Source organism: Armigeres subalbatus, chromosome 1 (assembly GCF_024139115.2).
Source record: "Armigeres subalbatus isolate Guangzhou_Male chromosome 1, GZ_Asu_2, whole genome shotgun sequence".
In the NCBI taxonomy this organism is placed as follows: Eukaryota; Metazoa; Arthropoda; class Insecta; order Diptera; family Culicidae; genus Armigeres; species Armigeres subalbatus.
In genome coordinates, this window is record NC_085139.1 from 310,916,820 (window position 1) to 310,938,549 (window position 21,730).

The 21,730-nt window shown below is 39.3% G+C and overlaps 1 protein-coding gene across 4 annotated transcripts in view; it reads left to right on the forward strand.

Moving 5' to 3' along the window:
- Nucleotides 1–470: 470 nt before the first annotated feature.
- Nucleotides 471–21,730, forward strand: part of LOC134207914 (titin homolog) — a 221,288-nt gene continuing 200,028 nt past the window's right edge. Inside the window, exons 1-2 of one of the 4 annotated variants that reach the window (XM_062683983.1) lie at nucleotides 471–658; nucleotides 1,971–2,274. The gene's annotated coding sequence lies outside the window, so the exon portion shown is untranslated. Of the gene's footprint in view, nucleotides 659–1,038; nucleotides 1,224–1,590; nucleotides 1,695–1,970; nucleotides 2,275–21,730 lie in introns of those variants that run through there. The other 3 variants (XM_062683981.1, XM_062683982.1, XM_062683984.1) reach the window with 3 other exon arrangements.

Consider the following 21,730-nt stretch of genomic DNA (forward strand, 5'->3'; position numbering starts at 1 on the left):
TTCCCTATCTTCGCTGATCTGCCACTGCCACCGACTAACTGCACTGCACCCCAGAGTACACACATCAGCGACAATCCGCGACACACGTTGGCGGCATCTAAATTCCAAGAGTGACGAAGACACCACCGACGACGGTCAAACATATCGCGACACGGCCCCACCAGAAAAATGTTTCCCGAGCCTTCTTCATCGCACTCCACACCCATCCCAACCAACCACTCCGCTCCGCACTCCCGGAGAGCTCACCATCAGTAGTCGCGACGCCGCCGCCGCTGCTCACCTTCCAACCGAAACCGCGCGCGTCCGCCAGCAGGATGGACCGACCGATGCGACGACGGCGGATCGGGAGCGGATGGAGCTCACCGGCGGGCCAGCAGGCGCGAACGCAAAAGATTTACCCCTTTTGTCAGTGAGAGGTCTATAAAAGCGCACACGGTGCGGCCGAAAATTTCGAGTCGTTCGCCGTCAGAGCAGAACGCCAAGTGTGTGTGCCCTCAGTGCAAAAATCCATCCCAACAACGCCGGACACCGTCGACCGGGCCCGATACTGCGGAGGTGCAAGTTTTTCCTCCCGCAGGATATCCTTCGACAACAGAAGGCGGAAAGCGCGGTACCCGATTCCGTCGTATCAGTGGAGAAGAGTTTTTATGTTTGAGTGGTTAGTAACTCACCCGATCTCGGGAAGCTGTGCGGTGCTGGTTGGCTGTGATTTTGCTCTTGTCGCGAACCGCGCGCTCTCGCCCTCTCTCGGAGCGCGGAGAGCGCGCAGCTTGTATGCAAGAAGTGTGAGGCTGGACAGCCAGCCGTTTGGGGACTTGTGTGGTAATCTCGCGACGACTCGCGCGCGGAGGCTCATCGTCCCCCATGTGAAGAAGTCGCGCGCGGGAGCAAGGTGGAGCAGAAGCAGGAGCCAACCGACGACGACGGCGACAGCGGCAACGGCGGTGGCAACGAGTGCCCAGTGCACAGAAGAAAACACACGACGGCCCGAGAGGCCGCTAGTTTTTCTTCTTTTAAGCGGGCAGCAGCAGAAAAACAGCATTAGTAGAATAAAACACTTGAACCGAAGAAGACGAGCACCGCGAGCAATCATCTTCTCAATCATCGACGACTAACTATTTAGTACAGTAAGGGACCCTTCATCCCACCCGTTCGGGAACGCCAGTGTAGATCTTTTTCTTCGGCTCAAGTGCGGCGCGGAACACTGCTGAACCCGAGAACAAGTACTGCAATCTCCGGGATATTTGATTATGTGATTTTAATTAAAAGTGACCTTTGTGACAGATAAACCAACGAAAAAAAAACTATTGATGCCTGGAAAAGTGATTTTTTCGGTGGTTTTTCGAATTTATGGTTAACAAGCGTGAGAACGAGACGACAATTCCGGACCGAGCAGGAGAACACTATACAGAGAGTGTGTGTGGAACATACCAAGAAATTGCAACACACATAGGAGAAGGAAAAAAAAGATTTTTGTACATATCTCTCCCTGTGTCGCTGGCACTGGCCTGGTCTGGCCCCGCTGGTCGGCATGCTGGCCGGCAAGGTGGTGAAGAAGATCTGGTGCGCCCTCTCTTAGTTTGGTCGTGAACGCCAGCCGAGCCAGTCAGCCAGTAGTTGTAGTTAGCGGGTCCGGTATGGTCAAGCATCATCCCCGAGATTCAGTTTCAGTTCAGTGGTCAAAGTGTGTGCAAGTGCGTGCCGTTCGGTCCGTGTGGGGCCAGCGCCTTACCTTTAGAGATCTAACAGTTCTTTTCTGCTCTTTTTTTTTGTTTTTTTTTGTTTCTTGAATAACTGCGCCCCCCTTCTTCGGAGTGGTGTGGGTTCTGAACCGGGAAAACAGTTGAACGCATTTTGCGATTGCAGTGTGACATTTTTTCGCTTGATTTGGAGAATAGACAGCCAAACCGAACACGGACGGAAACGGATATTCTTCAATTCGATTTATCTTTGATTTTTTTTGTTCACAGGAATTAACGGTAATAGTGAAGAACAAATTGAATTGGATTAAAATCAGTGCAAAACGAAGTTCTCTCTCAGTGTGATCGGAGCAAAAGTAGATCTATTGTACCGCAATAGCAGCTGTACAGTGAAAACGAACGAGATAGTGTGTGATTGAAGCGCCAAGAACAGCTTTTTGATTTTTCTGGGGCGATTTGGCAAATCAGTTTGGAGGGCGAAAGCCAGACACGCTGACCTGTGGGGTCCTCTGTGCAGCAATCTGGTGGTTCGGAGGCCATCACCATTGAAGGAGGATCATTTAGCGAATACTAGGTGAGTCGATTTGGGGTTTGATGCGGTTGGGTGGGTTTAGGGCAGTTCGTTATTGTGGACTTAGTGGAATCAATTGTTTCGATTGTTTTTAAAAATCAGTTTAAAAAATAATTATTATTTCCAATTAAGACACATGTTTGATGCAGTGATATTTGTGCAAAAGCGAAGATTTTTTTGTTTGTTTTTGACGGCACAAAAACTGTCTGTCTAACAAATTTTTTTTGGTAAAATTTTCCAAAAAAGGAATAACAAAATATTTGTTTAATAAAATAAAATTTAAAAAATTGATGAGAAGAAGCAGATTTTATTTATATACCATCGAGAATTAAGCTCACCATCTTCGGGATGACAATTGTACTCATTTGCTCCCAAGGCTAACTAAAGAGCCATCAAAAACTTTAGTCTGCAATGTCACGATATTTGAAAAGGAGACATCTCGTAACAATATGGACAATTTAATGATTTTTTGAGAATGTATTTCATGAAAATTGTCGAGAAAAAGAAAACAAGATATTTTAAATCAATTGAGTCTCGAAATTACTTTCAGCATTGACATTAAAAACACCAAAAAAAAAAATTTTATTAAAAAAAAAACAACAATGGCAGCACAATATGGTTGCTCTAAGGCGATTATAGTGGATTGAGCGTTCATTGGAGTCCATTAAAGACGGGACCCGATTGCCTTCTTTCTTCTCTCCAACAGAAGTAACCAGAAAAGTATTTTTGTAAGAATGTAGCGTCTTGAAAATAAAAATCATCTTGAAATAAATTATTAGTCGTTCACTGACTATGATTCAAACCGACTGCAGACGACGAACGACGATTTTCGAATCAAAGGATCTAAATCCACACAGCTGTTTTTGTGATGTCGGTCACAATTTAAAAGCGTACCTTGAGTTTTTGTCCTCAAAATTTCTGTTCTGTTGATCACTCGTTATTCACTGAAATAAAGATTAACTTCTCTTTTAGCAGTATAATGATGAGAACGTTTACAAATGACGCTCCAATATCGACGTTTGCTGATTGAAACTGTCATTTTCATTTCAAGGCCTACTTAGCATTTCATGGGACTAAACGAATTCCTCCCAAACATAAATAAATATGACAACTGATAAGATCATTAATTTGCAAATAAATTACTTTTCAACCCTTTCAAATGGAACATTGAATCATGAATTAAAAACGGTTTTTGATTCCACACATTTGTAATGCATTTGGTTAAAAATTCTGAATATCAATGCGATATGTGAACGGCTATCGTAGGTGCAAATCAGTGCTACCGATTAAATCCATTGCTCCAAATAAATGTATCCACTTCATATGAAATAAACTTCCTCAGTGCACAACAACTTCGTCACAGAACGAAAATGGGTTTTAATTTACCTTCATAATTGAAAAGTTACCAAAATTCGATACGATTGAGCAGAAGTGCGTTTCAAAACATTTGAATAACAATATTTTTACAATTCAAACAGTCAATGGGCTGAGATTCAGATAAATATTTTTTCAATCAATTTGGATTTTATACAATAGTGGATTTCAATCATACTTCATAATAAGGAAACAATTACCAAAAAATAATCAATCTTCTAATCTAGATCTAGATGGTAGGATTACATGCCGATTTGAATGGAGCATGCGAAAAAAAAGCTTCAATAAATTCTCCTTCATATCTCTGACCAATCTGAGAATAGCGTTTTTTTGCAGTGACCGACCACCCAAACAATAATTATTTAACAGACTCGATAAAAACACGCTCTCCAAGGTCACCATCAGTAACAACAAAAGGATCCGTCTTCAAAGTTTGAACCGAAGATACCGCGGAACTATATGTGATCTTGACTGTGACCTTTGCCCAACTATGACGCAAGCAAACGCTTCGAACTTCTTTCGAACGCTCACAAGACCCGAATTGTTCATCAGTTGATGGTGCGAGCCCTTCCTCAGAGCCGTCTGACCTACGGCAGTGAACTTTCGTACTCTTGAAATATTCTTACTGAAAAGTTTATACAATTAAATCAAATTTTGAAAAAATGGGCTGCAAATTTACAATTACGAATGTCAACAATTTGAATTTCGGACCATTTTATTCTGAATTTTAAATTCGGACCATTTTATTCTTGTTTTTTGTGATTCATTTTTCAGCGGTAAAAATACATGTTTGCACAAATAACTGCTTTATTACTTTGTTGGTTATAAGTTGAATTTGTTTCAGTAAGCTGGATAAGGAATTAGGTTCCTATATTTCAGCACGACTGTATCAAATTGGAATTACACAAACTCTGTTTTTGTTTCTTCAGAGGATATTCAATTTAGTTTTGAAAAACATTTAAAAAAAATCAATGCTTTTATTGTGTTGAGTGTGCGGCTCCGAATTCAAAGAATCTTCATTGTGAAAAAGAATCGAATTACTCGAATCTCCACTAAACGAAGATGTCAAAATCTAACAAGAGAATGTTTGTATAAAATTTGAATAATTTCTGAAAAACAGAAAGATTGATTAATGGAAAAATAATCAAAATAAACTCTTCTTCCATCGAAAACTTGCTTGATGACAGATAAGTCACACCGATTGATACAGCGTTGAAACATCATCGAAACCAGTTTCTTCAATCCATTATTCACCATTAAACCGCACCGAAAAAAAAGCGCAGAATATTTTAAAAACTTTCTTCTGCTTCCTCACCTGGGGGAATCACGCGCTGACTGGCTGTTGATACCGACCGATGCTAATCTGCAGGCTTAATTGTCGTTAGCCGTGTCGAATCATATTTGGAAGTTTTTGGCGACAGTCATACAAATGGCCCACTAGCTCTGTGCTTTATTTGTGAAACACGATCTGCGCGAAGTTTAATCATGATGGTTCGTCACTGAATCTGGTCGGGATGACGGGATTGAATCAAACCATCGCAATCTTTCCGTTCTTTTGGTCGAAGGAAAAAAAAAGAACCATCATTAGGCGATTTCAATTACCATTACAAATGCTATCCAGACAACACGATTACCACTGGCATCAATCTGTTTTAGCCCAAGCCGCTACCCGTTAACCGAAGAACGGACCGGGCGATTTATTAAATCTGACTCTGAAATCACTTTGCGAATTATCACAGAAAAAAAATCAAGCAGCTCTGACGTAGCGCACGCCGCCGTTCCGCAGCTATTACGCACGTGGTCATCAGCACTGGATGGTAAAGCCCCACAAGCGATGCGTTAATCTGTTGGTTTCCTGTGCAGTTTCAAATGGTCCGGTTAAACCCGAGGAAAAAAAACGGCTCCAAGCGAATATTTGATGTTTAATCAGGAAAGTAGCAGCATCGAAGTTTAGTGAGAACAAAAGTCATAAGGTTGGAATTATCAACAGTTAATGTTCGGTCATCCATGATAGGTTCGATTATCTGAGCCTCCGCCTTTTTTCGTCTAATCAGTAGATGCATAAGTACCTATTAGATTGCTAACGGCACTGTAAATCTTGTGATCAACATGTTTTGCTCAAGGTGGTAATTTATGTGTCGGATGTCCTTGCTTTCAATCACAGTAGCCCAATTCTTTTACTTTAGAACAAGCAAACCAAAACAATATATTTGACATTTAGGGAACCGATCAAGACTTTTACGTAAAGTCTGGGTTCCTGTGGTTCAATCATATTGATCACAACAGCTGTATGGGGTAACAGCGCTTCTAGCGTTCTAGTACTTCTGCTTCAGTAGTCTTATCTTTGAATAATGAGTAATCCTTTACACTCGATTCTGTTTTTACACGGATTTTTTTTACACGTCCGTGTAAAAAAAAAAATCCGGTACAAATTTTTTGCAAAGTTGCTCCATTTTGCATGATTCGTCGAGAAATCATAAAACTTTTTTTACATGGATTTTCAAATTTTGAACTGAAAACTTTTTTTTACACGGAACGCATCCCCCGTGTAAAAAAAGAATCGAGTGTATTTGAAAAACAACAAATTTCCCTCGTCTATTGTGGCACAATCATAGTCGGCTCTGCTATGTCAATATTCAGACGAATATTGATGGCGGCCTAACCTAATTCATCCCATTCTAAGATAAAACTGTTCAGAGTAAAACAAATCATATCGCATTTTCAGAGGCACTAATCTCAACAAAAAAGCAACGAATAACTGTCAAAAGATTACAGCTGATCGTTACTCCATTATTGAAAGTAGTTCCCTTGGAAACGTGAAGTAGGATAAAATTGGATCCCGAAAAGTTTGTCCTTAAAAATAGGTCATTGTCCTACACGTTTTCAAATCGGAACGACATGAATTCTCATTGGCCATCACGGCAGTTCAACTGGGGATGACACGAGTTTCAGGTTTGCTTCACCGCTTCATACATCAGAAATAAAAATCAAAAATTTCGTTTGTCACCTGTTCAGGCGAAAACAACGCAAGTCTCGGGATTTTTATTATTACCAGAAGTAAAAATCGATTAGCGTGCTGTGGTCTATTTTACGCTTTAAAAGGCGTTTCAATGGTTTTGCCTTCTACAGCAGAAATAGTCATAAACTATTACGGCTATCGAGCTACTATAATCAGATTTGAAACCTTTATGTTAGAAAAGGATTTTTCTGCTTCCTTGCAACACATATTTAATGAAGTAATGGATCACGTAATAAGGTTAACTAACTAATGTGCCCGACTTTCATTAATATCATCAGCATTATTTTTAGACACATATGCTCTTATTGATTTAGAGGACTGAACACTATTTTTTTCCAACGATTTGTTAACCATCATAATCACCCATGAAACGGGTATTTTTTATTCAAAAATGATCTGACTAAACGTGATTCAAACGATTTTTCAGCCGAGCTCATTTGTTATCTGTTCACGAGTTAATTTAAAATAACATAATTTTTAGATTCCTAAACTAATTTTTCATCCAAATGTTTGCCATTCGGGCTGATCCACGTTTGAATAAAGAAATCAAATTCAAAACATACGGATTTGTCGCTTTAGTTTCAATTAGTGTGCAGTTTCTGCAATTGTTGGCACAACAAAATCGTCATTTTATTAGGAAGAGCCTCCCTGAAATAGTTTAAATGAGCTGCAGTTGAACATACTGAATTTTTTCTTATTTATAGAAAATTAGAAACTTAATTAATTTCGATTAACAAAATGTTCGTTTTGGCAAAAACAAACAGTTGCATCAAACAACATACACACTAACCTTTTCTATTTCGAGCTCGGCAAAATTGGGCACCACTGTAGCTCAGTAAATTTCAAACTGAACTTCGGCAGAAAATTTCGTTTATTACTGATTCTCAGCAAAATATTTGCTATATCTCGGCAACTGAAACGTCACTTTTACTGAAATCTCGGCAAAAATCATGTTTGCTGAAACTCGGCGGTGCCCACCTCGGGAAAATAAACAAAAAGTGCTGAGATCTCGGCGAAAAAAATTAAGTGTGAAGAGCTCAATACGTTAACCTTGAGGAACCCTTAATCGAGCCTCAAGCTTCCCATAAATAGCTTGAATCGCTTGCTCGGTGCTCTGCTGCTCCCTCATTAGGTTTAATAAAGCCCCGATTAAGTGACTCGAAAAAAAATTATATTTTGAACAGGATGTGTTGTTTTGAATTCTGTTATTTCGGAAAATGTGTTTACTATATTCCTTGCATCGACATGGAATAATCCCCGTGATTATTCACAAACGCACAATTTCCATATTTATCTGTTAGAAATGTTAGAATTTTCGATTCACTCAGATTGATTCAAACGTGGCATTTTAATACCTATTTAGCGTACACTAAAGTAGCGTGTTTACAACTGAACATAAATTCACCCAGCTTGGGTAACAAAGCATGGACTTAGGGTCAATGAATCGAGTTCATTTTTGAAAATTTTGAAATTTTTGAAAAACAAGAGACGAGAAATGAAACATCTCGATTTTTTTAATAAAAAATTTTTGTTTTTGATCTAACACAAATGATTGAAATGTTCGCAAAACACTTTTTCTGAGGGTTTTCTGGAGCCACTACTGTGCAATATTCAGGCCATAAAATGTTATTTAGCACTTTGCCACTTTGCTCTATTATTTTGCTCATTTTTTTCACACAAATCTTGAACACCTTGTGTGCTCCTCGACGTCAGCTTTGGAATAAGGAAGCATTTTTCACAGTAACTATCGATTGTCGCTTGATCGGGGTTCAGCCAAACCGACTAACTTGTGATATTTTTTTTCAAAATTAAGGAAAATGAAAAGTATTTTATGTCAAACCATGCGTACATTTGTTGTAAGATATCCTCAGTTATGGCGTTGTCCGATGCGATTTGTGATTAATTGAATCTGTCAAAAAATTAGAAATTTTTCACTGGCACTTGGTGTGATTTGACAGAACCTTGACCATTTGTGATAATTTTTGGATATGAAATCCTTGAAACTATGACTTTAATTAACTCTTCATTTACTGTTACCGCTGCGTAATTGATCTACACTGGCGTAAATTAGACTACCACCAACTAATTCTCGTTTCAGCATCCGATTATTATTTTTCCAATTGAAAGTTTTAATCCTGTATATAGGCTTTCGAACCTTTTAAAGCTTCTAATCCGTTGGTCTACGTAATTGAAAGATTAGCTTTAAACGCTTTCATGAATAGAATAATTATTGTTGAATAAAACTTTAATATCCAAATTTCCTTACATTTTTCGAAAGTACTCATTTTGAAGTTATTTTATAACGAGCAAAATTAACTCTTTCGCAACTATTGTTACTAGACCCACATTTGAAAAGCGCCTAAATGTCATCATTCCGATTTCTTGTCTATATACATTTAAAAACCATCTTTTATTGACACAAATAGCGTTAGATTAGCAAAATTCGCTTCGAAATGTTTGGAAGTCTGAGAAAGACATCAAAGTGTGACACACCATTTTGGTAGAGCTCAATTTCGCAACATTTTTTTTCTTTTTGCCATCGGTAATTCTCAGCAAAATTCAAATCTTAGATCACGATATTGGACTGCGCCACGCAAAGAAGGGAAATTTTTATTTCTGGAGTGATTATTATGTAGTGTTGGGAGGCGACTGAGTCTCATCACTCAAAATTGTCTGCGGTTATTCAACTGAATTGGTTCTATGGACGCATTAGGCATTTTTGCTTTTTCCAGCAACAAATTTGCCTCCATCGATTGCTTCCCTTATTTCAAGAACTCTCTCTTGTTTAACCAAGTAAAAAAACTTAATTTTTTAGTGGTGATGTGCTGAACACTCCAAAACTTGTGCTGTAAAATCTCATACAAAACCAATCGTTCTACAGTTTTGATCTTAGACAGTGGTTAAAGCATTATGGAAAGATAGAACCCATGCTAGCAGAGGCGCTTCCACGTTCCGAGTCGTGGGTAGGACAAATGGAAAATGCCGATTTGGGCTACAATCTTTCTGGGTCCTGTGCATTCCGAGTGATGCAAAGGGCCGAGTTTAGTTACGTGCTGTGCTGAAAAAGAATCGCAACAAGCATTGCAAAATGTGAAAAGTGTCTCAGGTCGAGTCATTCAGGCCAGGTGAATCATGGGATCAGGGATTGAATCCAAAAGAGAATGGAAAAAATCTCTCACTTACCATATCTGTAGGGGTGGTGGGGGTAAATTGGACACCCTAAGAACTGCTGCTGTTTATCAAGTGGCTATCAAGAAATTGCATTGTTCAATGCAGGTGTGTCGAAGCTTATCTTATTGGTTAAGAAGGCCTGTTGTGGAAAAAATTTGAAAAAATATTTAAATATGTAATTTTCATCATTTGAAATTAGTCCAAAAAAGTTCTATTTTGTTTTGGGCGGGGTAAAATGGTCAGGCGGTGGGGTAAAGTGAACAATATTGTAAATAAAGCAAATAAGTCGATCAAAATATTTTAAACCAAATACATATTCTTAATAATATTCAAAATGTTACCTGACATGTATAAACCCTTCGTTTTATCACAGACAAGCAGACGTATCGGGCTTGGTCAAAATGATGGGGTGGGATTTTTTTTTCAATATTCAATTGACTATTGCTCAGTAAAATATTACCGGGTTCCCTTGGTTTTGGCATGGTTCGGCAGGAAATTCATCTAGTTTTGAAAAACGGGTAAAAAATCATGCTCTGGCCTCAGGAGAAATTCCGGATTATTTGAGGGCATGTCAAAAATACTAGATTTGTGCGCTTATATTATTAAAAAGGATGAAATGTTGACCCTTGTTATACTCTTTAACAGAAACTAGAGCTTTTATTGAGTTTAATGATATATGGATATCACAGATTGGATGACAAACATCTGAGATATGGATGTTTCCATTAACGAGGTGCGTTGTAAGGAAATATTCGCTCAGGAATGTAGAAATTGTACGAAAATGTGTGTGTAGAGCGTAAATGACCAGATTCCCCATTTCTTCACCCCTGATTGATGATTGTACTGTCAGCCGAACCGATTAAGGTTGAAATTTGAGCTAGTTTGTCTCTATTTCTCTGACAGAACATTGCCCACTTTACCCCCAGGCGACATGTCCAATTTACCCCCATAGCTAAATGTTTTTTCACATAACGCCTGAACTAAGAAAAAAAATTAAAAAACGATCTCCATCAACCAGTTCCGCTTCATAACAAGCAAAATGAACGATGTGAACGATATTTTGGTTTAGAACTACTAACTCAAAGTTTTCATGCCTTAAATTCAACAGTGCCGAAATTACATCAAACTAGCATTTTGCGAAAGGGCGCAACATTTTGCTAAAATCTAGCTGTTAAATAGATAATTCATGGTTTGAAATAGTTCGGAGAGCATGAAATGCTTGATTTATGGTGTAGCATGGACAATAATACGAGAAATTCATAAACAGGGGATAAACAAGCCGTTACCCACTTTACCCCGCCTGTTCACTTTACCCCCGCTACCCCTATACACTCCCGATATGTATCATATCGTGAGAGTCTTTTTTCGCAAGGGGCCGTACACATATTACGTAAGCAATTTTTCTGGCTTTTTCGACCCCCCCCCCCCATGTAAGATTTTTTCACACAAATTATTTTTTCTTTATATGGCGCGTAAGAAAACTATAGACACCCCCCTTCCCCCATAAATGCTTACGTAATATGTGTACGACCCACAGCTGTTATGATAAAGAACTGATATACCTCATTATCAGGGATCGTACTTGTCGTTTCGGTGAGATTTTCGGGAAACGAGAAAAATCTTCCACTCGTTACGTTTTTCTCTAAAACTTTCTCTAATAAACGAAAATCGTGCCTACTTGATGAAATTCTTTTTCCGTTTCATCCTTCATATGCCTCACTCATTTTTCGCGTACATTTTCAGTGCGCATTTATAAAAATGCTATGACCGCAACGGGATTTGAACCCAGAACACCAACAAAAAAGGAACTGTTTTGTGCTCACTCCAGACACACCATCACATTGACTGCTTATTGGGGATAGTTTTTTTTTTGTTCCATGAAAACCACTCTTGTTTTTATTCTACTGAAGGTACAAGAAGGATGAAAGAAGTAAGATATCGAGCAACACCTATGATAAACCGCCCCCCCCCCAAAGGCAACACCTATGATAACTTTTTACTTTTCAACACAATTTATGCAAACTTTGTGTTATTTGGCAGTCCAAAAAGTCGCAAATGCATTCCCTGTGAGGAGTCATATAAAATTATTACAGAGAACACGTCTAAAAGCTTTTTTGAAAAGTCGTGAAAAAATGGATTTCAAAAAGTGTGTCCAGGCACACACGTTAACCAAAGACGTTTAGTAGCCCTTCATTAGTATTTTATCTATCCCATAATAAAAATGTTACAAACCCTTATGTACTTGACGTTAAAAACCAACATAAGTCCATTCAAGCAGGTTTTAATTATATTTTAATTAGGGCGTTTTGACCCGTGAAACCCATTTTCGAAAAAAGTTACATTTTTGGAGATGGAAGCAATTTTATAGCATGGTAACCACTGAACTTATTTTGTTGCCCAACTGAGTGTTCCAGTGCAAGTTTTGTGGACAGTATGTTAGCGTCGCACCAAATCCACGCGAGGCTTCAGAATTGTCATGTACAAAAGGTACAAATCTATTTCATATTTTTACTAAATTTTTATTCTGAGATTTCGTTCTACTGCTGCTGTCAAGGTTTAACCATAACTGTAATTAGAATTCTACTAAATGTCTCCAAAAATATCAATAGATTGAAATTCAACATGGGTTTTGCTAATAAAATTGCTCCAAGTGTATTTTTGTGAAATTTATCGCTACCAGTTGTCGTATCTGCCGAACCTTTCAAAAACTTATTGGGATTAAATACTGGAATCAAATGAAAGTCGTTTTTTTTCAGTCTTTCAATTGCAAGGCTCATTCGTTTAGTTGAAAATTCTACGGAACCGCTAATCAGATAAATCTAAAATCTAAACAATTCATTATTATTAATAATATTATTCTCCCAGCACACTTCTTTTTCGAGCCAGATAGTCAGTATTTTTTCGCAAATACTATGGAGCTTGTAAATTTTAGGTATGTAGGGTTGTCATTTGGAGGTAACCTCGTCCAGTTTCTCCACATTTCAATAACGTTGTTTTTCGGCTTTATCGCCACTTAGCGATACATCTTCTGCATCCGATTCAATGATCTCCTTCTATACGATTTTAAACAAAGCTTCCGTTGTATCCAACAATCCCCGCGCCTCTAGCCCCGCATGTTCTATTGCTACGACGAATTACCTCTTTTGGTAGTCTCTTATCCTGATAGGCTACCTTCCTATGAATTTGCACAGAAAACAATAAGCTCTCCCACAAGCTTTGAAATGTTTGCCACGTGAGATCTAATATTCAACTAAAAATCGGGCTTACTAAGTTTGTAAACAAACAATTAAATTCATGCCAGAGCAAGCCCTTTAACATAAAATTCCAATTTGTAATTGATAAAATGAGTCGTCTTCTGACAGATCGGAGGATGAGTTTTAGAGAAAAACGTTGATATTCTATGAAATCGATTGCATAAGGGTTTGTTTTTAAAGTCAGATTCGCAAGACTCACCAAGTGGTTCTAAAATACAATGCAGGTTTTTATAACAAATAATGCTTTGGGAAACTTCACTGGGTAGTGCATCAAATGTAATGACCGAAAGCTTTGCAGTTTGAGCAGTGCCGAAATTAATTTCAAATGCAAAATGATGTCTATAGATCGAGCTTTTTTGATTTGCGCACACATTGGGTCGTATGAATAAAAAGTAAGTTCAACTTTACTACATTTTCAGTAGTAAACGTCAGTTATGGAACATGTTCGTATGAATAAAAGAGACTTTACTACACTACACATTTCGAACATACTACAAACAACTAATTCGGTATGAATAAAACAAGAGTTTACTACTGATTTCTTGTAGTCTGCTCAAGACCTTGCTACTCATGTTTCAAATGCAGATTATTCATCAGAATCGAAGCGAATCGGCTTTGTTCTTGAAAATAGAAGTCCAATTTAGGGAAAACAAACAAAACAGACATGTTTTTTGTTGATTAGCTGCAAAAAAATGATGAAATCATCATCGTCATCATGGGGTCTATTTTGTTTTGACGTTTCTCCGTGTAGTAAATGGTAGTAAGCTGTAGTAAAGGCTAAGTTCGAATGTAGCATATGCCATAAGTTCGAAAATGTTTTTATTCATATCAAACATGTAGTATTCTCTGTGGACTTTATTTTTGAGTAGATACTACAAGCGATGAGTTTTGCTACTTTTTATTCATACGACCCATTATTTTGTAATCAAATATTGGAAAGCAAATGCCTGCTACAACAAGCATTTTCTAAGTAAACCACGGTATGTATCCGACAAAATGAGCTTCCATATAAAAGTATTAGTTTTGGAAAATTCACATTCTACGGAATCAAGTAAATAATGAGGGTTGTGGGTTGGAATCTCATCAAAAAGTAGTTTCAATCAGTGGTACCAATTCTCAGTCTCAGGAAGTGTGATATGTAGGATATTGATACCATTGCCTGTTCACAATTATTTCCAAGCAACGAAAACTAGAAACGGTTTTCAGTGTTGGCATCAACAATCAAAGATAAAGTAAACAAAAGACCTCTTTTCTCATCGCACACGCAGCCCGCAGTGACAGTCCATTCAGTTCACTCACTGGTGCGTAAAATTGAAGGTCATATATAAAGGTTTGGTGAATACTATCACTTGAAAGAAAAAGACAGGAAATTTGTGCCAAATGATTACAGCGTCAGCCCGCTGTTCCTGGTTTGTCTTTCTGACTAAAAGCCATCATCATAGGCAGGGAGGAGCAGAGAAAAATTCAATACAAATGAATCGCACTCAGCAGGCGCTGTCGATAAATTGCACCACTGCCTTCAATACATGTATCGAACCAAATCTTTCCATGGGTTCAAGCCGTATACAATTCAGAAAGTCATCTGGCCTCGATGTCACTTTACTTAAGACCAAGTAGAATGCTTATTCGAATTGTTACTATTTAGCTAAACGTGGCACCTGCCCTTGAAAACTTCTACGTCTTCCCTTTACAATATCAACTATAATGAATTTAAGTTAAATCTGTATTTATAAATATATCTGTTTTTAATGTTATCTCCAAAAGTGAATTCAATTGACATTTTGATTTTTCATGAGATTGAATAGTGAGAAGGAGACGAGAGAAAATAGAGCTTGAGCAATGCCACGGAGAGATTTAAGTGTGCTGAAGTAGCGGGTGGCCCAAACAAACATTATTGTATGAGCTTTAGGCTACAAAACTGTAATATAAAGCTTTTTTTAAAATCGGCTCCGTAACGCTCAACAGCACTCGAGCCTACCAATTGAACTAATGTGTAACGAAAAACTGGACTTTGTTACTATTGCATTTAATCCCGTATATGTTACAGAGAAACCCTAGAGAAACTGAAAATGTTCTCTGCCGAAATTGTCAGTCTATGTACAGTTAAAAACAATGGCAGAAAGTATGAAAAAAAACCCATTTTGAAGCTATTTCTAGACCAACATTTTAAAAGGGCGTAACAGCCAAAATTTATTCCTTCTGATTCTTCGTCTACATATATGGCTATATATGTAGAACAGGAATCAGAAGTCATAAATTTTTGGCTGTTTCGCCCTTTTCAATTGCTGGTCTAGATTTGCAAATTCATTTGCGGACGAGTGCGGGTGATCTTAATAACTCAATAACTTAATGTTAAGTTTCACCCAATTCAAATTTAAGGGGTCCAAGGTTTTATGTACTAAACATGTAACATTATTTGTGTTGTTTACATCTGGCAGCAGTCGTAACTGATCTTTGTCTCACGGCTCGCTAAAAAACATTAAATTAATATGTTTTTTGATAGGATGTCATTAATTCCAATAAACAACAAACGTAAAAAAATTAATGACACATCATCAAGAACATATTTTTTTTCTCATTTCGTTTATTTTACAGGCTCAGTTGTTTACAATAAAACTCTACGGAGCCAGTAGCTTATAAACAATTCAATTTTATTCTGAAGTTGTTTCTGGTGTGCTGTGATAAGCATTCCTGGGTGAGATTTTCTTCGGTGACGACCGGTCTATGGAACCTGCCGTAGTTATATCTCGTCGCTGATCCGCCAATCGTGGTTGTTTTTTCTCCTCCTTCTTCCACATTGCGCTTACACAGTCTGTGTAGCCCATTACTTCTTTCTTCACAAACCAGACCGATCAGTTTTATCTTTGAAACTCATTGTTTCCGCCATCTTTTCGCGTTCGATCATAAAATCGGGGATGGACACAGTTTCAGCTTGTTTTGTTGCCGTCGACTCAGTGTCGAACTCAACTGCATCCTCTGCGATTACCTCATTTTCCATTATTTCTACTGACGATTACTCCGGTGCTGTCCGTTCAAATCCGATCACCACTCCGGAATATGTTCGGTTTTGTGCGTCTCTGCTTTTCCCTACTTGCTTGCCATGATCCTGATTTTCTCAACTCCTATTCTTCCATTGTGGGCACAAGTCCTTCCGATGGCCTTCCTCTCGACACACGAAGCATTTATTTCGAAGCTCTTGGTAAAATATTCTGCCGGTCCAATTTAGTACTTCAAGCGACGGTGGAACTTCCCTTTGAACATTCAGATATACCCCTCGCTCACCAGTGAACATATGATCCAATCCTAAGTTGAGCGGAAATCTTTTCCGGATCACGTGCTCTGCTTTTTCGTATTCCACCAGACGCGACAAAAACTCACTATCCGGTAATTCAGGTGGTAAGTAAAATACACGGATGTAGTGGACATTACTGCCTGCAATCACCATATTTACTTCAACTGTCTTTCCACTAGAATAATGAAACTTTCTTGGCTCCACATTTTTCTTCAATGCATCCTGCATTGCATCCAGTGTAACAAATTTAACGAATAGTTTATTGCTATTTTGTAAACAGTTTTCATAGAGGATACATCTACATCTAATTGCCGCATAAACTCGGCGATATCAACCCAGCTTGGCCGGGGAGCAGAAACAGGAAAACGCAATTAAACCGTATTCACTATCATTTCGCAATCTTTTATCTACCGTGACAGATAAAGCAGGGCAACAAGCAGACAATGCGAACAAAATCTAAACTGAGCGGTACCGTAGTCCAAAATCAGTCTGCTGCTAGACGTCCACGATTGACGATACCTTAGAGCCTTAGAACCTAACTCCCAGAATCTAATAAAATTCCGTAAGAACTCGTGGCGAGTGCAGAGGTGTTCTCGTCTTGCAGTGGGCGAGTGACTGCATCAGCAATTCCTTCCCATTCTCGATAGACCGTGAGGCCGTGGCCAGCGCCGTTATCGATTATTTAAAAATACTAGAGCTCTCGGACTGTTCACATTGAGGTTGGAGAGCAAATCCCATGCTTCTATCCATTGATTCCCTGTGCAGTTGCGATTGTTCTGGTCATTTTTTGTTTTTTTTAAGTTTGAAGTTAAGTGAACAGAAATATTGATAAAGCCATGTACTTTACTGCTCTCGTTGACTGACCGATTTCCAGCGATCGGCACATTCACCTCATAACTGTGCAACTCGCCATTCGAGTATACGCAGCTGTGAACCAGCTATCGTCATTTGTTTGGCTGAAATGACGGTTAAAACTTTGGCGCCCTCCACCTCTGAAAATATTGCATGATTGGATACGATGACGTCCACGACACTTGCGGCAACCTGCATACGAATATTTTTTACCGCTAACAATTTATGTGAGGGTTCTTTTCTAATGCATTGCATAACTTTTATAACATCTACAGAAATAATCTAATCATTTAAATTCTCCGGAGGACAATATTGAAAAGTTGCAAAGCACCTAATCAATCGATATCCCAAGCAAATGCTCTCCTGAATATTCAAAAGCCTTCCAATTAAATTCACATTTTTCCTCGCCACCTGACCGAGTTTCTTCCCCGAACTTTTCCCAATCGAAAATCGGGGATATCTTTTTCCCATCTTCCTCCGCCAATGAATGTATCGCATCTGCGTATATGTATCGGACCTATGCTAAAAATATCAATATCGATTTCCCATATTCCGTCCAGCCTCAACACACGAAAGGCCTAGTTCTCCAGTGACCATCATTTTCCGCAGGCACACCCCTCAGCTTCAGCACAGCCTCCGTCTTCGTGCGAGATATATGCCAATCTGTAGAAAGAAAAATAAAGGGGCATATCGCACTACCGAACGCATAAGATGCATGTGCTCGTCTCGAAGCGGCGGCGGGAAGGGGCGGAATCAAGTGCATGGTGGCAACGAGTGGCCCTGCTGCACGAGAATTCCTCGAGGGTGGAAAAAGATAGATTATCATCATATTTAACAACCGCACGGGCCGGGTGTGTGTGGTGGCTTTAATACTGCGGTGTCTAGGTCTGTGCATAATCTGCTATCAAATCTAGTCCGGTTCCAGTAGTGCAGATGCGACGGATACCTAGACATGTCTCTCACCCGTGTGGCGAGAGAGAAAGATCTAATCTAGGCGATCTGCCAAGATTATTTAATAAATAAATTGCCTAGGCCCCGGTTGCTGCTTCCAGTTACGAAGCAAGAGGCCCGGCTTCGATAATAAAGTCAAATTGTTCTTCCCTTCGCCAACGACCGACCGACCGGCCGGCCTTTCTCTCTCATCGATGCCACTACTAGGTACTGGCTGTCTCGGATCGAAATGTAGGCGAAAAGTGGACAGATGGTTCCACCTAGACTGCAGCGCTTATGGTCCTCAGTCCTCAGTATCAGGTTGTAGGAGTGGATTAACTGCGATTGCTGAACCGGATGACATCGGTCGGTTGGTCCAGCTAGGCAGGCATGTGTTCGCTAAATTAAGCTGGCTAAAATTGGATGTTTTGAGAGTGGCCAATTTTGATGGTTTAAATTTGAGGCAATCGAAGTTTGCGAATGTCTAGAATAGAACTTTTGAAATGAGACATTTTTTCGCGATGAATTTCAACAAAGATTATTGAATTTCTTTGCATAATTCCACAACCAACTAAAAAAATGTTTGTTCTACAAAAATTAAGCAAATGTCCTACTGTGAAACGTTTGGCGATGATGGTTCATATCGATTAGCGAAAACCGACCCTCGATGAGGATAGACAGTGCAGCAAAGTGTGATAATGAAAATGAAATTGTAATGAGATGACCGAGTTCAATTAACTCAACGGCTCACTACGGCATCATCCGAGGGATGACTTTCCGGTGAAGTAGTGTGATTTAATTTGTATGGCGCCCTTCTTCTAGGGGTAATCGTACTGCAACAGGCTGAAGCCGAGACGGTCATTGACTTGTTAGATGGGAAATATAGGTGAAGCGATGTGCATTTTCAACTCGTTTGGAGTCCGATTTTGTAGGAATATGCAGCACCTTTATTCAGATTGATAAATGAACCCCACTAGAATGGGCCCAATTGTGACAAATGAATCTTCTCCGCAGTCCGGAAGTCTACCTACCCTGCAAGCTCCCAATCCAGCCCACACCATGGATCCATTTGATTGGATTGTGTGCTTTCACGGTCCGACACATTTATACCCTGCGTTCGGATGAGAAGAAAATTACGATCCAAATGATTTGCTCCACTGCACTTGGCAGCATCGATAGGCCCCATCCGCAACCGGAAGACCGGGCAAACAAGAATCATCAAAGTAACGGAGAGACACTTCGCCACGTGATTTCCGCTTGCCTTCGCGCTTCTGTTCGGTTCGGTCACCACCAGCGCGAGACGACGCATCTCTGTGGTGAAGTCTTCGAGCTAAGTAAGCCGCTCCAAACTGATGATGATGATGATGACGAAGGTATTTGACTCTTTTTGATTTGCGCGGTGATACTTTAATTAATTAACTCGGAAAGAACAGTTTCTGACAAAGTACCATGTCGTGGAGTTGCTGACTTTCTCGGTCGCCCTCGCCGCAACCGCAACCACCACCTCCGGGGTCGAAACATTTCCAATTCTGATCTCATCATTTCATCTGCTGATTGAATACGAGTTGCTTTGCAAAACCACACGCAGAGGGATCAGGGCTGAGGCAAAAAGATGGTAACTTAATTGGGAAGACACGATCCGGCGGACGGAGGTGTATTAAGGGCGGCGATTGTTCAGAACATTCGACGATAATTAACCTCCTAATATGTTTAAAAGGAATCTCTTAAAATTTCTTAAAGGCATAACTGTTCTCCATATTACTTTCGATATATTTCCTTGTCGATGTTTTCTAGTCATTTTTTATCAAAAGTTTTTTTTACTTATGCTATTTTAACGGTTTGAAGCGTCAAGTAAATGTTTCATTGTTTTTGATTTTTCTTCATGTTAAAATATATTCAATGTAGATTATCATTATACATTTTTACCAAAGCAAAGACCTTATTCCATTTATCCATTGCATTGTTCACATACAATAACATACTTATACAGTCGATATTGTCGATACAGTGGGTATTGAAGGAAGCATTCAGGGAGGCAGTTAAGAGTTAAGGCATCAAGTTATGGGGGTAATCTTTTCAATTCTACTTTTGGGGATATCCAAGTGAGTGCTAGTAATGGACCCCTTAAGGACGGAACAACTACCCCTCTATGTGAAGCAACTTAATCTAATGGAAATTTGCAGAAAATCGTTGATTCCAGCGTTAACTTTTGGTTTTTGTTTAGGGGGTCCATTACACGCACGGAGTCCATTAGTAGCACTCACTCCCTATACATTCGGTTTTTTTTTCTGCACAATATGATGCACTGTCCAAAATGATGAAAATTTATAATTCATAAAGCTGATGCCCATTTCAAATTTCTAGTCCATAAATAAGACTTTCACCAGTAATATGATGTGATTTCTGGTTATTTCAAATGTTCCATTACATAAATATCAGCTGATAATTGTTCGCACTTCCTTCAGGGCTCCGACCCGAGCACCGACAAACTGCTCTATTTAATCAAGGTTGGAATCTACTCCTCTCTATTCCGATCGCTTCTCAAACTTCGATATATAGAAAACCGATTTCTCCAGAACAGACAAAAATTAACATTACAAATTTCATTGATGAGAATATTTCCCAGTGTAATAGAAATCACCAACAGAAAAGGAATACCCGCGTAGCATTATAAACTGCTAAGACAATGTATGTCCATTCTTTGCTTTACATTTCGAAAAGAATCGAAAGGAAAGTTTGACCGAAGGTCATTCGTCCGAAAACGATTTGGTCTCTACTGAAAGCCACAAAGCCGCTGAATTCCATTTGACGACATTAAACGTTTGGCCGTTTGGAAATCAATTATTCGAAAAAGTCAAACAAGAAATTTGGCCGAACAAGCTTTAGGGCCGAACAGTTATATGGCCGTGAAATGGCGTAAATCCGAATGGGTCATAGCTTAGCTTGATTGACTGTACACATCGTAGTTGCTAGTCGTGATTGGCCGTGAAACAACAAATTTGCACAGCCCACCAATTGAATAGCTTTCCTGGGGTTAGAAAGCCATTCTCACTGTACATGATTTGGAGTTTCAATAATTCAAGACCAATAACGATGCCGGCCATGTCCGCACATGCACTTTAGGATTAGGAGAGGAAAATTGGTTCGAAACTCATTGCTACAAGAGACCGAGGAATCCTCTGCATCTCCATAAGTGCCACGGGAAGGGATTGTTGGTTAGATGAGAAGGTAATCTAAAGGAAGTTGCCTTGGTAAGCGACTATTTATTTCTTCGGAACAGCGCCATATTCATACTGATAAGAATTCGAAAATCCAACGCGCGCCTAAAGCATTCCACCGAATAATAAATATATTTTTTCTCTTCGCGACGACTAAAACACGCACTGTATTCGTCCGCTCGATGTTGTATTCACTGTACTGAATTTGCCCGATGGCTTCTGCCAGCTCGATGGTTCTGCTGTCCGAAACAAGAAAAAACACGCACTGAACTGGTTAACTTTATTGGCGTTAGACCGAATGGGTCATAATGGATAAAGTCATTTGGCCGAACAGGTCATTTGGACGAAT